At 37.5% G+C, this 15,819-nt stretch overlaps 1 long non-coding RNA gene across 2 annotated transcripts in view; it reads left to right on the plus strand.

Moving 5' to 3' along the window:
- The window catches only part of LOC115341380, a 58,624-nt gene extending 43,241 nt beyond the window's left edge, over positions 1–15,383 (plus strand). Inside the window, exons 4-6 of one of the 2 annotated variants that reach the window (XR_003923378.1) lie at positions 3,151–3,260; positions 12,249–12,393; positions 13,413–15,383. This is a non-coding gene — a long non-coding RNA (uncharacterized LOC115341380). Of the gene's footprint in view, positions 1–3,150; positions 3,368–12,248; positions 12,394–13,412 lie in introns of those variants that run through there. The other variant, XR_003923377.1, reaches the window with a different exon arrangement.
- The last annotated feature ends 436 nt before the right edge of the window (positions 15,384–15,819 follow it).

Raw genomic sequence — 15,819 nt, forward strand, 5'->3', positions numbered from 1 at the left:
CGGAACTCTGTTATAAACAAGGACCCCCCCAAATTATAAAAAATTAAGTCTAATTGTTGGTTGCCTGTTCTACAATAATTGAAAGAAACATTAAGGGGACAATCCTGACTGTATCCAGTAAAGACATAAGGAGGTTCCAAAGGTGTCATTATGTATGTGAAACCCAGTGTAGTCCACCTCCATCCTATAAAGCTCTCTGCATCGTTTTGTTTCACCTCCTGCCTGTGTGGCACAGGTTTTACAGAGAGGGCAAGTTGTGCATCCAGACTGGTGGTAACCATAAACCTAATCCTCATGCATACGAGCACAGGCAGCCTTCCGCTTCCCATTACACAAGTAACTTAAGATACACCTTTGGGGCACTGACAGTGACCCAGATACATAAGGCTGCTTGCTGCCCAGCTGTACAGCTCACCTTCCTGACCTCTTAGTTTAAAAAAGCAAAGGATCAACCAGTCTACAAAAGAAACTGTAGCAAAGGATACATTGGTGTCAGGAGTATTATTATCATAATTGACGCTACTGAAGTAATTCAGACATTAAGCCTGGAATCTGTGCTGCTGTTTGTATCTGCTTCATTTAAAAGTTACAAGGCCAAAATTCACTGAAGCTAGTGGAGATTCATCCCCTTACTCGTTTACATTTGGCCTGCTGAGTGCATGAAAAAATCTTGCCAAATTCTTTGAAAGCTTGTATTTGCAATATGAATTCCAAAATAATTAACCCTGGAAGTAGGATTTAACAAACTTACGTTTGATACGTGAAAGGAATAATACCTGAAACATCTTTCTTATGCTCAGCCTTTTATGACTCAGACTTTAATGATTGCAATAAACATTAGCTTACCTAATAAAAACTCTAGTATTTCAGAGCTGGCGCACAGTATGTTAACTGCATCTGGTGTCAACTGGAGCTAATTAATATTTTTATAGGTGTCTTCTATCCACTGTAGTTTAAACAGAAATATTGTGGGGTGCTTACATCAAAGCTGGAGGCAATTGAGAGCCGCTGCTTGCTTTCCAGGCTGAACTGATAGCAAGTAGACCAATTTTTATAGGATTGTAAAAGCTAAATGTGGCTATGGTTCATGCAGAGAAGCACTTTTCCCTGTAGCTCTCACAATTCAGCACTAATGCTCATGGCTTGTTTGCTGTTGGGTAGCTGGAGAGCTAGACGGAGGGACAGCGGACAGATAAACTGGCAAATAGCTATGCCTATACTTAGACAAAGCACACAGTGACCCAGACAAACCACACTCTTTTCCCCCTCCTTCTAAAGGCTTTAAAAATGTGCTCTATCAAGCATTTATTTGTGGCACAGATAAGATTTATCTAACAAGACTGGGCTAAAATTAAAAAGAAAGATGAAATAGCACTAGTGGTGCTAATATGTGTTTTGAAGCGTACCAATCGGCCTAGTGCAATGTCACAGCCCTGGGCTACATTTGCAAGTGGTCGAGCATCTCCTTTTTAAAAGGTTAACCTACAAAGAGCACACAAGCCCCTCTCTATGAATATGGGCAAACACCCAGGGAGCTCCACAACAATAAGAAAATAATGACATCAACCTGACCATGCTTAAGTACATAACATGCTGAAGGTTCACGGTTGTGTGGCCTGGAACAATAAAGGAAAAATAAAGAAGCCTGCTTGGTAGGCCCCAGCTGTTATTAGCCATGCTGTGAGATCAAGGGAAGGTATGATATGGGCTGCCATTTCAATTGAGACCAGGTTAATCTCTCAATTTGTGGAAAAGAAAAACTAAAAAAAAAAAAAAAAAAAAAGGGAGGGAAAGAAAGCAGTCTTCGCTCCACAGTGCTACATATGGGACAAATAACAATATCCCTATTTACATAATCTGTCTTTAACCCTTTCCTAATAGACACTTAATTTCCTAGAAGTCACAAACTGCAGATTTAATTTTCCTGCCCACCAAAATGAAATATCAAACCTCCATTAACTGTTTCTTATTGGTGCTGCCATCGTTTGCGGCTGACATCAAATGCTGCCAGTGCTTACCCAGGAGGGACTGCTGGTCGCTGCTGGGGGATCAGAAATGGGTATAAGGAGCTATGAACGCCACTTTTTCTGTCACTAATCTGTTTCTAGCACTGGGTAAATAATTTAAAATTTGTGCCATCATGTACAGGCATGAAATATGGCAAATAATACCAAGAACTTTCACCAATACTCTCAATATATTGCACTTCTTGAGTGAAGCACTTTGTAGATGAAAAATAGTCCTGTTTTGTGTGACAGTGTTGTGTGGAGGCAGTGTGGTGACTTGATCTCATAGATAGTTTTGATGTGCAAGACTCTGTACTGAAAAGAGCAGTGAGGGAAGTCCAGGCTCCTCCAAAGTCACCTGCAAGCCTCCCTTGGGCTCCAGGTCGAGGCAGGATTTCCAGCAGGTCTGTTGGGGAAAGCTGCTTTTCTGCAGACTTGGAAAACTGAAATGGTATCTCCTAAAGGGTATAATTTAGGAAATAATAGCCTAGAGGTACTGCATTATATTATACCTGTTTTATTTGTAGTTTATTATGTGTAAGCCAGTATGCATTCACAGCCTGTGAAGCTCCCTTAGGGAGATGTTTAACTTCTCCTGACTGCTGTTCTCTGAGTCAGCCCTCTCGAATAAGGAGTGATTACTCTTTCCCCAAGAGCATCTGAGCATGATCACAGAAGACGAGGTAGGGGAAAAGGGACCCTGCAGCAAGGGCTAAGGCCGAGATACTGCTGAGGACAGGGAGTAGACAGGACTCAGAGGCAGCGAAAGCACAGTGCTTCATAGGGAGCCAGGGGACTGCGTGCAGCTTGTCAAAATTTAGAAAGTCACTGAGCTGCTGATCTGAGAGCAAGCCTGAGGGAAAGGACCCACCTTGTAAGGACACAGGAGGCAGGGAGAGAATTTTGCCAAGTTTTTAATTCTGTTCTCTGTGTTGCTTAATTTTTCTGAGGTTTCTTTCATTTGAAGAAGTTCATTGTTCTTGTGTCTGGTTTAAGAAAAACTCTCTGGCATTTACAATGATAACACTGTGTTCTTGGTGTGCTCCCTTTAAAGAAAAAGATGCAGGCAGAATCACCTCAAAACTCTGCTGAGTCAGCATCACAAGTACTACGACTGTTTAAAAACTGGTGCTTTATTTTCCAGGTACCATGATGATTTGAATGAGTTAAAGTATCTGCATGAAGAACTGGGGGGCACGGGGGGCAAATAGGAAAGCTGTGGCAAGGCAGAAAATAATGTCCCTAAAAATCCAGGTGAGCAGAACAGCTACTATACAATGACTTCTCACTGAGTTATTCCTGTATCCTTCACCATCGTCAAAAGGTTGATCCAGCAGTAGTAGGTGTGTTTATTATTTTGTTCTCACTGTAGGCTTTTCTCTCAGCTGTGCTTGTGCCTCAGGTTCTTAAGACTTTACATTATAACATTTCATTGTTAGTTCATGACTTAATCAGACCTTTAACTATTTAACAACAAAAAAATATTTCCCTGTACATCCAGATTACATTAATTTTGTTTAAAAGTTTAAATAAAATAGTGCGTAGAGAATGAGACTAAGACAAAAGTTTCATTTTGTTGACATGTGGAATCTCCTTTAGCCATATTATTGTGGAAGATTTCACCGTGAGTGAGATAGGGAAATGCTACCCGCAATTCTGACACTATGTAAATCCCACTCCATTAATTGTTTGTTTTGCATATACATGCATGTGCATGTTTGTATATATATACTAAATAGGGATATGTCATGATAGTTGCTAGAGATGCTTGTAAGCAGGATGTAAATATAAAAGATAACTATTAAAAGATCCTGAGAAAATCCTCAAGTTCATACCTATTTATTCACTTCTGTTCTGTAAATCAACTTCTAAAATTTGTTTATGAAAGGAAATACTTTGTACTCCAGCAGAGCATTTGCTTAGGAATGGCAACGGAGGAAGCACTAATCCTAGAACTGATTCTGAAAATTAACTTACCGACACAAAAGTGCCTGTTGAACAAGGAGGGAATATCAAAACTCGTTCCTGTAGGATATCTGGACAGGGTTAGTTTTACATTATTAGTGTAACCATCATGCTTGGATTGTTTCTATTTTGAAGGCTATGTCTTTTAAGAAAAAGACATTACCTATTGGTAATATGAAGTAAAAATTATTGTGGAGAAGCCACTATATTAATAGACTTGTAAAGTTCTTTGCATTTTCTAACTGTAATAACATATATTTTTTATTAATTGTCTTCTGTTACAAATTGGAGCTGGGCAGCATTTGCTTGATGTATTAACGGTGGCCAACTCCTCTGCATGAAAGTTTTTGGTGGTGATTCTTAAGCATATTCACTTTGCCTGAGATCAGGGACTATATTGGAACCTAAAAATATTTGTACTCTATCCATAGAGAAGTTCCCCTTTGTGTATTTTTTCTGCTGCATTAAATGTTTTTTTGTGATTAAATACCAAAGTACAAAGGACTTGAAAGCAGCTGTTTGCTTCCATTTCTTTTTCAGTATTAGATTAATTCATTAAAAATATATTCCTGAATCTGTAAGGCCAAAGTGGTCAAACATTGGAGATCGGTTAAAAACAAAATCCTCTCCTTAGGCTCTTGAGTACTCCTTTTCCAGAACTGTTCAACCCATGTCCTAGATCTTCCTTCTCTAGTAAATGTACTTACCTTCTCTATGGGGTCAGGAGCTCACTTCTTCACTGAATTGACAGAACCAACTTAATCTTTGACACATTTATGCAGCACCTTGAGGAAAGACTGTGCGTATATCCATTGGGCTGTATGTGGTCTGTGGCTACTTTCCCTCTGGTGCCCATTTTGCCTGTTCTGGAGTACTTTAAATCCAACACTTTCAGATTATAATGAAAAACTTCCAGATGTAGAGTCTAAATTTTCATGACATATATGTTATCAGCAGGGAACATCATGGAGTTCTAGTGCTTGAATGAGTGCTATGCGTTACCTGTAATGTAAAAAAACCAGCAGTAATAGGGATATCGCATCCTAAATAACCATGATGTTCTTGCACAGATAAAAATAAATCTATAACCTACTTCTTTCCTACTCACTAAGTCTTGCAGAAAGAAGATGTGGTCCCAAATAGTGTGCCTGTATGTGCTGTCATGGAAACATATGGCATGGCTTCCTTTACCTTTGTAATGTAAGGAGTAGGTTGTGGACCTTTATTATAAATTTATGTACAAAGAATTATTAGAAAACATTTATTTTGTTTCGTTGGCAAATAGTTGCTAGCACACACTAAATCATATCTTATTTTATTCACACAGCACTTAACAGCAGTGCAGCCAGGTGTTAAATAATAATAGAGTTACATCAAATGGTTTGGCAGTTCTGTTGGGAGAAGCATCCAAAAGTTCACATACTTACCTGGAACCCTCCCAAACTGTGCTGGTCTGGAAACTGAACTAAAAAAATATCACTAAAAAAGCTGCTTTGTAGATCAATCCCTTTTTTCTATTTTGTAAGGTACCTTAAGGTATTGAGGTTTGGGTACCTGCAAATAATTATATAATGTGTTATTTACTCCAAGGTACATATGAAGCTAAGGATTCAGGACTCGCTGACTTTTCATACTAAGTTGTTTCGTGTTTCCTGTTCCCATTACAATCAGGAGTAGTAAGGGGAAAACAATCAGCAAAGTAACCTTTAAAAAATTATCAGAAAATAAGAAAACATATCTTACTGGTTTTAATAGTTTCTTAAATTCGTTCTAACTTTAATAAATCCATTTTTATATTTTTTAAGATTCTGAGTGCCTTATGTATGCAGATTCATGATTTGAAAGGACAGTAAACTGAAAGGAGAAGAGAGTAAATCAAATTTTGGCAAGCACAGTGTTTTATTGACAGCGACAAACGGGCTTTTATCTATTATTTCTGTATCTAGGAGACTTTTGGCTGCATTTGAAGACAAAAGTTCCAGCTTTTCTGAACTTATGAAAATTAAAGTTCTGTCAGTAGAACACCCCAAATAACTTCCTCACTGCTGAAATCCATCGCTTAGAGATAGCAGTTGTCTAGCAGGTGTGTTCAGAACAGAACCCAGAGCTACTAAGTGCTGACTCTGTGGTCTTCAGTCTGCATCTTCTTGTAATGAAGTTGTGTTCACAAGCAGTAGCGTTACCATGTTGAAATCCTCTACCTATGGCTTTTAAGGGGAAATTTTGCTGGCGCAAGATTTCAATCTAAACCCCCCTGTTTATATATAATGTCACTGAATTTGTTCCCAGAATAAATGACATATTTCTCATTTCCCTGTGGGAAAGATGATTATTGTAGAGGTGAGAATATGGTGATCGTTTCCCCTCCCCCTTCCCCTTTTTCTCTTTGGACTTTATGTAAAAATAAGATACCATTGGTGCTGTGGACAAGTGTGAGACCACCAGCTAATTTTGCATAGCCCACTGAACAGTTAGATGGGAATTGCTCTTCAGGGCGTTCTCTTTGACAATAAACAGAAGCCTCAAGTCTGTGTTTGGCTGCAGTTCAAAAAAATTACTAAGGAATCCTACACACTTATGTATATGAATACAAGCAATTGCACATTCCCATACAGTAAGCTTGTGCAACCACAGTTATTAACATTTTAAAATGAGTAAATGCAAATAAAACGACTGAGTAATACATGTTTTGTTAAGATCAGCTGTATGAAAAGCAAAAGGATTAAAAGTTAATTTCATCCTTTTTAATTCAAGGGACATATAAATGGCATTCTGGGTAGAGTCAACTCCTCTTTTATCAGTCCTTTGATGCTGCTTTCTCACTGATTCAGTTGTTCAAATGCTACCTACATAATAAAATCCTGAGTTAATTTACTAAGATTTTACACCAGTGCAAATGAAAGAAGGGAAAGTGCTAAACAAGGCAATTAGCACTCTGTTTAGTGCGCTCCCAAAATAAATGTAGGCAATTTACAATTTGGCAAATGGCACTCTATCCGGATCCAAGTCATTTCAGCCTAAGGGGTTGGTGCAGTTCATTAGGGGTGAAGGGAAAGGGTCTTTGTTTTGCTTTGCTTTTTAACTATATGTATATAGGTACACACATACAAATACACACGTTGCTATTAAGGTCCACCCCATTTTACCAGTACAGCAACAGATGTGACCCCTCCTGGGGTTATTAGGATTTCTGGTGGAAAAATGTCAAGCTCTATGCTCACACTGTCTACATAAATGACCTCGTTTATGGTGATAATGCTTTTTCCAAAGTGAGGGGTTCCAAAATTGGCAACTCACTGATAACCTCCTTTGTGGTTTTCTTGCCATGATGGTTTTTTGTGTACTTACATGTTTTTTATCACTGGAGCTGTTCAGATCAGATCCATGAACCTGGGAATGTCCTGAGTGAAATGATAAGATAAAGCACTCTGCAACTACAACTGACTCTCTTTTTAATTGACAGGAAGACTGCACTATGACTTCAATGTTTATTCTTGTAAGCTCCTTATTAATGCAAAAATAATAGCTGTTATTAATGCAGAATCACAGCCAGCATTAATATTTAAGATGTAAGAATGAAGGAGGTTAAATACGTGTTTATATTAGTTTTAAACAGAGAGCTTTGCAAAACAGTTAAGGCAAGTAATGATGACCATATTCACAGAGAGCGTATGCGGTGTGAAACACCTGCTATGTTCTGGGGTTTAAATACATATTCTTAGTGGGATAAAGGTCTTTGATTAGTCTCCTGCATTGTCATGCTATTGTCTCTCTGAATTGCTACTGCTTCTTGCGAAACAGAATACAGATTAAGATTCTAAACAAAATATGTAATATACTATGATATTAGCACTGATTTCTTTTTTGTTTATTCGGTCTGTAGAGCTCTTTTATATGATAGATCATAAGGTAAAAGCATTCTTTTGTGCCCTCTAGCTGCTGGTTGCACAAATGAAAGAAAGAAGGAGAAAACAACCCTGTGATTATTAAATTCTCCTCATCTTTAGGGTTAAGTACCCTGGCTAATAAAGATCTCTCATGAGGATAAAGTTTCTTTCTTGGCAATGTCACATCCATTTAAGTAAAAATCATTTGGATGCTTTCAGGGATTCAAGCTGTTACCTTTACATAAAGCATCTACACCAATTCTTTACATTGTTTTTATCCTCTGAGAAAGCCTGACACTACATTTCTTGGTTAAGCAAACCTCGCAGTGAGGGTAGGCTGTGGGATTGGGCCCTTTTGTGCTATAGAACTCTCTCTATTTCACAAGAAGGAAAAAAGAATCCTTATACATTCATGTAAAAATGCAAGAAATATTTCATATCATTAAACATGCTATTTCAGACTGTGACAATTCAGACTGATCTTGTACTGAGCAATCATTAAGCCCTTCGATTTCAGACTCATTTTTGTTAGCATCACATTTTCTGCTGATCTGTGTACCCTCATATTCCATACTGTTCCATTCTCTTTGCTAGGTTATTCTACTAATACATTTCTTAAGACAAATAATTAAGTTTTTGCATTGTTTCAGATTTTAAATCATTACTGTATTTTTTTAAATTGTTCTCTGAATATCCTCATCACCCAACATCTATTGTGTATGCTTAAAGTCTTTGAAAAATATTATGGGCCAAAACGTAACTGGTCTTCTTTCCGGATTCCATTTGGGTATGTGCAAATTTTGGTTTATGAAGTCTTAATTCATAGCAAAAAGGATCTAGTTTAGACAGTAAGAACTTAATAACTTGTAGGCATAGTTAAGCACTGGCTTGGATTGCCAAGGGAGGTGTAGAGTCTGTGCTGCTGGAGGTTTTAAAGAAGAGGTCCAACAAACTCGTCAGGAATAGTTCAGGTATCTGATCCTGCCTTGAGGCAGGTATGCAGTATAGATGATCTCTCTGAGTCCTTTTCAGCTAGGTATTTTTATGATTCAGTGCTCCTGCACTTTGCAGGTGAAACTATGTGAATGCTTGAATTGCATTGCCGTGGATGGAACTGTTCCCTCCCCGAAAGGATGTGCCTACGTTTTGGAGACAGTGAATGATACAGATGCCCATCCCCTCTCACTCTGTGGAAGAGAAGGAGGTTTATCAGCCTCCAGGTGGTCTGTCAGCAGCCTGTTTTCATCAGCCGTAAGTTTAGTGTACCCCTTCACCCCTGCTCATGATCTATTTAGGTGGCATTTTCCTTCTCGGAGGTGAACCTTACATAATACAAAATGAAGCAGTCTTTGCTGAACTGTATGTAATACAACAACATTCAAACCACATCTGAATCTTATTCACGTCTCAGAAATGAAAAAGGGAAAGCTCTTTCTTTTGGCATCAAACATTAGATGTTATTTTTTGTTACATCCTTGTTATTTCATCAAAGTTGGGATTGTAGGGGACTACCTGCAATATATCTTTGTCCCTGTGATACATATGCATCTTTTCTATTCCTGTCTACAGACTGAATAACATTAGCAAAGGACCACGTGAGAGAAAGAGGAGGAGCATAACTTCTGAAGAAACTGGTTTTGCACTGCTTTGGATTTTCCCAATATCATCAATTCTTTGTTTTGAATACATTTTTTTTTCCGTTGAGGAAGAAGTATACTCTAAGCCAGTCTTGCGTTACAGCTTCTTTACCTTTGTCTGCCTAACTCAGCTGGTATTTAATTGGTCAGCAATAGGAGGGAAGTCTCCTTTGAGGTAATGAATATTGACTGTTTATGTTGAAATGTCACTGTGAAAAGAAAGCCCAGCACCAAAGAGGCAGAACTCAGTGTGAGAGTTTCAGACACAAAGGAGACACCAGCAAAGCACAGGCATTGAAAAGCAAAGCAGCTGAAATTCAAAGAAAAGATGAAACAGAAATGGTCTACATGTGTGGGAATTTTAAGCTGTTGGTTGACAGGTGAAAAAGTCATTATTCCACCTGTAAGGACTAAGTGTAATTGCTTGTTTTTCCTAAAATAACACAGCGGCTGTGGCTCATAAATTTTTTAATTGAAAATTCATTTAAACTTATTTGCAAATACTTTACGTTTTCTTTCAAGGTAAGTGGATCAAACTCATTAGCCAATTTTTCTACCTCAGACAGGTGAGAAAGAAGGTAGTGTATTTTCTGTGCTGTATTGGGTATTAGATAACCAAAACTTGTATTTGACCACCCTTGTTTCATAGAGCAACTTGAATAGCAACTTTAGAGTTTGACAGGCAAGTTTATCATCCAGTCTACAGCACTCATTGATTTAGAGTGAATAAAGGCTATTCTCCATCAAACAATCTTAGCATCAATCCACTGCATAATGTATGGCCTGGAAGTTTTCACTGTTGCATAAAAGCTGTTCTTTGTTTCCAGTTGTGTAATAAGGAACTACAGTGCTTGTATGAGGTTCTGATATATTTTGAACAATTTCTTATCTAGATGGCATGGAGAAGCCAACCAGCAGATTTCTGGGCCCCATAACTGAATTTTGATTCTTGAACTCACTGTTCTTTCACCTCTGTCATTTTTTTGTGGTGAGCTCTAGGGAACTCTGCTGAATAGTTTTTGCAAAGTTGACCCACTGCTATGGAGTATAACCTCTAGTTGTTCCATTTTGTTCATCTGAGTCCTTTAGTATTAAGATTTGATACACAATGAATTTTTTATTTTTAATGTAAACACTGACTTCATCATTTGGGGTAAAATTTACTATGATGTAGTTTAATATATGTAGTTTCTTCTTGCTATGGATCTTCATGGATTTCAGTCAGGGACTGGGCTCATCGTATTTAGTCATAGATATTGTTTTTAAAAACAATCAATCTCTTTTTTAGATCCCCTCCTATTGGCATTTATATTCCATATTAGTAAAGACCACTAAGCATCTTAGGGAAAGCAAGAATAAATAAGGAAAAACTCTTACAAGTCGGTGTGTCAAAACCAAAATATATTGCAAACACATTCTGCTTTTTCTATGAAAAACTGCTCAAAAACTTAAATCAGACCATCTCAAATATAGCATTATCTTAAAAATAATAGGTTTTTTTTCAAGCAGAAAGGAAGATTGCCTGAATGGTGCAAACATTCCTTTGAAAATCTGAGCCTTTATTTTCAAATCTCCATTTTAGATTTGGCATTTAAAATATTAAAGTGGTGTTTTTTAAAATGTTCCCTGAATCAGAGAAGCATTTGAATCCAGTAGGCTTTTGTTTTTTATTTTCTCTTGGTGAATCATTGAACAATTTCTGCATTAGCTTCAATCTGGGCCCATTCACACAATGTGTCCATCTGAGACATCCTGCAATCCTGCAAACAGTGGGCTGCTTTAAATAGAAGAGTATCACCAGGACCTGGACTGTAAACAAAACATTATTAAATGAATTAAACATGTAAGAAACATCTGCAAAGAGGCGAGCTAAATTTTGTTACCACTACCATTTCTATGCAGTCAGCAAAGGCTTTGAAAGTTAATGCTTTCCACAGCTAGTCAGACTTCTCAACGAGAGGACTGCCATCTCCCACAAAAGTTATGATGAGCAGGCAGCACGGGCAGGCCTGCTTTCAGTCAGCAAAGGTAATCTGAATGTTTTTGGTACTTGCATATGGTTTTGGTTTTGGTTTTTTTTTGCCCCAGAAGCTTCCAATGGCTTCGGGGAACTTTCTGTATGTTTGAATGGCAAGCTGCTTTCCACTTGCACTGAAAAACAGCCCTCACATTACCTGAGTCTCCTAATTGGCTCTCTTGTGCATTAAAAATATATATGTTTGTACTTTGGGAATAATCCAACTTAGTGGCAAATATAAAGTATTTTTACCATCTGAAATGCTGTGGCTAAACATACAAATCAGATACTTTTGCATTAATTCTCCAGCTTGGAGCAATGAATGGGCTACACTAGCATCCAATATTCTCCCTTTGCTGTTTATTCCTGCTCTTCTTTTTAAACATATTCTTACATGTTTATTGTCTTCTTTTTTAAAATGTTTGAACTTTTCATGATTAAGGTCCCCAAAATGTTGACCTCTCCAGCAGAGGTTTATTTCATATCTTGCTTGGTTGTTCCAAAATACTTAGATTTAGACTTATATTACTTTGTTTTGATTGTGTATCTCTACACAAATAGAAGATAACATCTTTAGTCACAATTCTGTGTTATGCTTGAACTCTAACCTGTGACATTCACCTAGCTCGATCTAACAAGCTTTGTGCTCCCTGTCCAGATGAAGAGTGATACTTCTTCATTAGCAAGATCAGTTTCACCTTTAAAAACCCTTTGCTTCCCGTTTGCATTAAGCCAGATTGAGATGTCTTGGGTCATGATGACATTTCGGGAGTATTCAGAAGCAAAAGAGGAAGTCATTACATCTGCAGTTCACCTGCAAAGAAGATGTCATTAAAAGAGGAAGCAAAATGAACCCCTGTCAACTTGTTAGGGCCCAAAAGGTAATTCTTCTATCATATATGGAGCAGAATACGATACAGAATCCTATTATTACTGACACCAGATAACTTGCTGGTGTAAAAGGTTCTCTTTTCCAGAAAAGTTCAGGTGATACTAAATTTATTAATGTGTCAGTTTGAGGAGATGTGATGTCATTTCTGTTGTCTGCAGGGATGAAAACCGGAGTGTCCTTGCTCCTGTCAACACACTATCATCTTAATTTCTTTTGCTGTGCACCTCGTTGCCATCTGTGGAGGGGAGAGCAAGGGATGAGGGTGAAGTGTCAGGGGAGATGCCTTTTTAAAAAGAACTACTAATATTTGACATTTATCATTTTAACCTGCCTTTTTCCAAACCACAAATTTATTACATCAACATTTCTGGTGAGTGGTTGGTTTGATCCTGCCAGGTTCCTACTCATATGAGTTGAAGCTTTACCTGATTATAAAGGTATACAGAATCAGGATTTTGTTCCTTTCTAATATTCCTCAATTCAGAAAATACACAGATTGCTTTCTTTTCTACTTGATATAAAATCCAGCAACTGCACTCCACTCCACTGTAATTGGAAAGATAGTTGAAATTTTCAGACTATAACGGTATGTGATACAGTTATGCAGAGATACTGATAGAATCACCTCTCATGTTATTAATTTAGAGTGGGTAAAAGTCTGAGTCATGTATGTTATTTCAAATGATGTGGCTTTGGCTTTTTGAAAGTAAAACTGGTATCTTCTTGAAAGGTCCTGGTTGTAGAAACAAGGTAAAATGTTTGTCTGTTTTTAACAAATAGGTGAATCACTGTTCAGTTGTATTGCATAAGAATACTTCCATCCTGAAACATTTTCTCTACCTTCTGTATCTGGAAGTACAGAACAGCTGAAGAAACTAATAAGAACATTTTTAATGAAGATGATATTACTAAAAGGGAACATTTTCCAGGTGAAAAACATTTTATCTTGCCCTTGCAATCTAGAGTTTTTGTATAAACATTGTAGTAACAGGAAATATTTTCTTTCAGCTCCAAGGTGTCACAAGCTGATTCTCTGCAACACATTTCAATATGGGTATTATAACAACTCATCTGATACTGATCTTAATGGATTTTTGAACTGCTAATATTTCAGACTTGAACTGCGTGTACTTCAATTGATGATCTGAGCATTCCACAAATACCAGAACTAGCATGTTTACTGCCCTGCAGTTGATTGATATCTCCTAATGAAGAAAGGACCTGGGAAAATGATAAAGGAAAGTTACTAATTGGTTTAACTTAGGTCAGCCACTTCATATTTTATAAATGAGGAAACTTTTCAGGAATTGCTGCTGGAAGCCATCTGCTAACTAAATAAAAATGAATTATAATCTTCAGGTTCCACATGCCATTTACAGAAAGTATCAGAAAAAAAACCAAAACAACTGCTTACTTAAAAGTAAGAGCAATGCAGGAACTCCAATTCAAAGGCCCTAATAATCGTCTATGTAATATAAAGTGTTAATCAGTTTGGTATACACGGACCTGTCAGCAGTTCTGGATCCATTCACTATATATCAGAGACTACTTGTGGTCACTTTTAAGAGCTGCCAGTAGAATTTACAATAGCAAATTATGATTTATTATTTCTTCCAGGATATCTGATGTTTCTGTTCCCAATCCTGCTTCCCTCATCATCATCCTTTTTCCAGCTAAGACTGTATGAGGCTGGGAAATGTTCAGGATGTGTGTATTTCTCTTGTATTGTGCATATTTTTGCAAGTCATTAAACCTTTGTTTCTTGTCTTTTCTAACCTTCTTAGTAACCTATCTAAACAACTCTCAAAGGAAAATGAGTCAATCAGGAAAGAGACAGCCCTAGTGCCAAAGCAAAAAAACCCCATAGAAATAGAAATAAAATTAGAAAAGGGAAAAGCTTTCACTTCAGGAATGCAAGTACAACTTGGGCCTTGCTCCTTTAAAGTCATACACTATGTTTTAATTTATTTCTACTGCATGTGCAATTCTATTGAATCTGAAAGGCTACTCATGTGCATAAAATTAAGCACACTGAAGAATGTGGCAATACTTCAAGCTACATTTTAATATGAAGAATGCTACATAAGCATAATAGTATGTGATTCTTCTTAGTTTGTAAGTTCAAAATCAAGACCTGCAGAAAATCTGTATGCTGCTTTGTACAAGTAATTGCTAGAAACCACATCTTTCTATAACAAGGGCCCATACTGTTTACCATGTTGGCATGGCAGTCCTGAGAAAATTAAATTTCCTTCACCATAAAGACACACTTTCTTCCTGTGTTAGCAGTACTTTGCTTGGTTGTATTACATGCAGCAGGCATAATTTACTCCGGACCATTTAGAACAACTCAGTTTAAGCAATGCTGGGCATTTTGTCAGGGTGACAAAGGGGAATTACATTGCACCCATATATGGTAGACAATGCATGGACAACATGTAATATTCTCTGTGGGTAAAGTTCAGTTCTGGGCAGAAAGCCAACAAAAGGCTCATGCACCGCTTAAGTCCCACTTAAACCCTATTTTGAAGGCTTAATAGTACATAGGCCGTGTTCTGGCCTCTTGCCCAGAAGTGAATTTTACCATGTTAGCGTCCCCTCTCCCCGCATGCAAAGGGGGCAGAAGGGCAAAGCTTTTGTGCTGGGCAGTGAACTGATTTCTGGAAGACACCACTGGTCTCCTCTAGTCTAAAAAAAGCAACAAATTCATAGAACATCATCTATCCTGGTTTATGGCTAATCCACCCTCCCTGATGTAGCAAGAGGTTACATCGTGCCAATAGTTCTGTCCTACAGAGCCAGGAATCTACCTAACGATTGACGCATAGCTGGTATTGAAATTTCTCTCTGTGGCTGTCCTGCACTGTTAAAGATCTTCATCTGTCCTTTTCCAAGCTTGGATTAATTTTACCCTTTTGGTGATCATTAAGAAAATTAGAAAATTTTATCCCCATCATTTTAAAGATTTCTGAGATCACTATGCTTGTCTAGCATATAATCTTGAGGGGAAATGATAATACTTTCTTATAACTTCACACCTTTAAAGGTGTTTTCCATTTCAAGAGCTCGCTATACACAGCAGTGTCCAAATGACTACTCTACTGTCACTGAATAGGATGAGATGACCTATTGCAACAACATGCTACATGAATAATTTTCTCTGTTTTCCATGTTAATTCATGTTTAAGTGTACAGTGTTACAAAGCGTTCTTAGAAAATTCTTAGAAATTTCTAGAAATTTCTAAATTCTTAGAAAAATTCTTAGAAAATAATTATTCATTATTATCATTACCTTACAGTTCTTTGTATTTTGACCTCATATATTGTAGAGTTCTCTGCAAGATTGGGGGCTAAAGACACTATTTGCTTGCAGGCATTTATAAACGCAACCCCCAAAGTACAAGACTTCATGTTA

Source organism: Aquila chrysaetos, chromosome 5, assembly GCF_900496995.4.
Source record: "Aquila chrysaetos chrysaetos chromosome 5, bAquChr1.4, whole genome shotgun sequence".
In the NCBI taxonomy this organism is placed as follows: Eukaryota; Metazoa; Chordata; class Aves; order Accipitriformes; family Accipitridae; genus Aquila; species Aquila chrysaetos.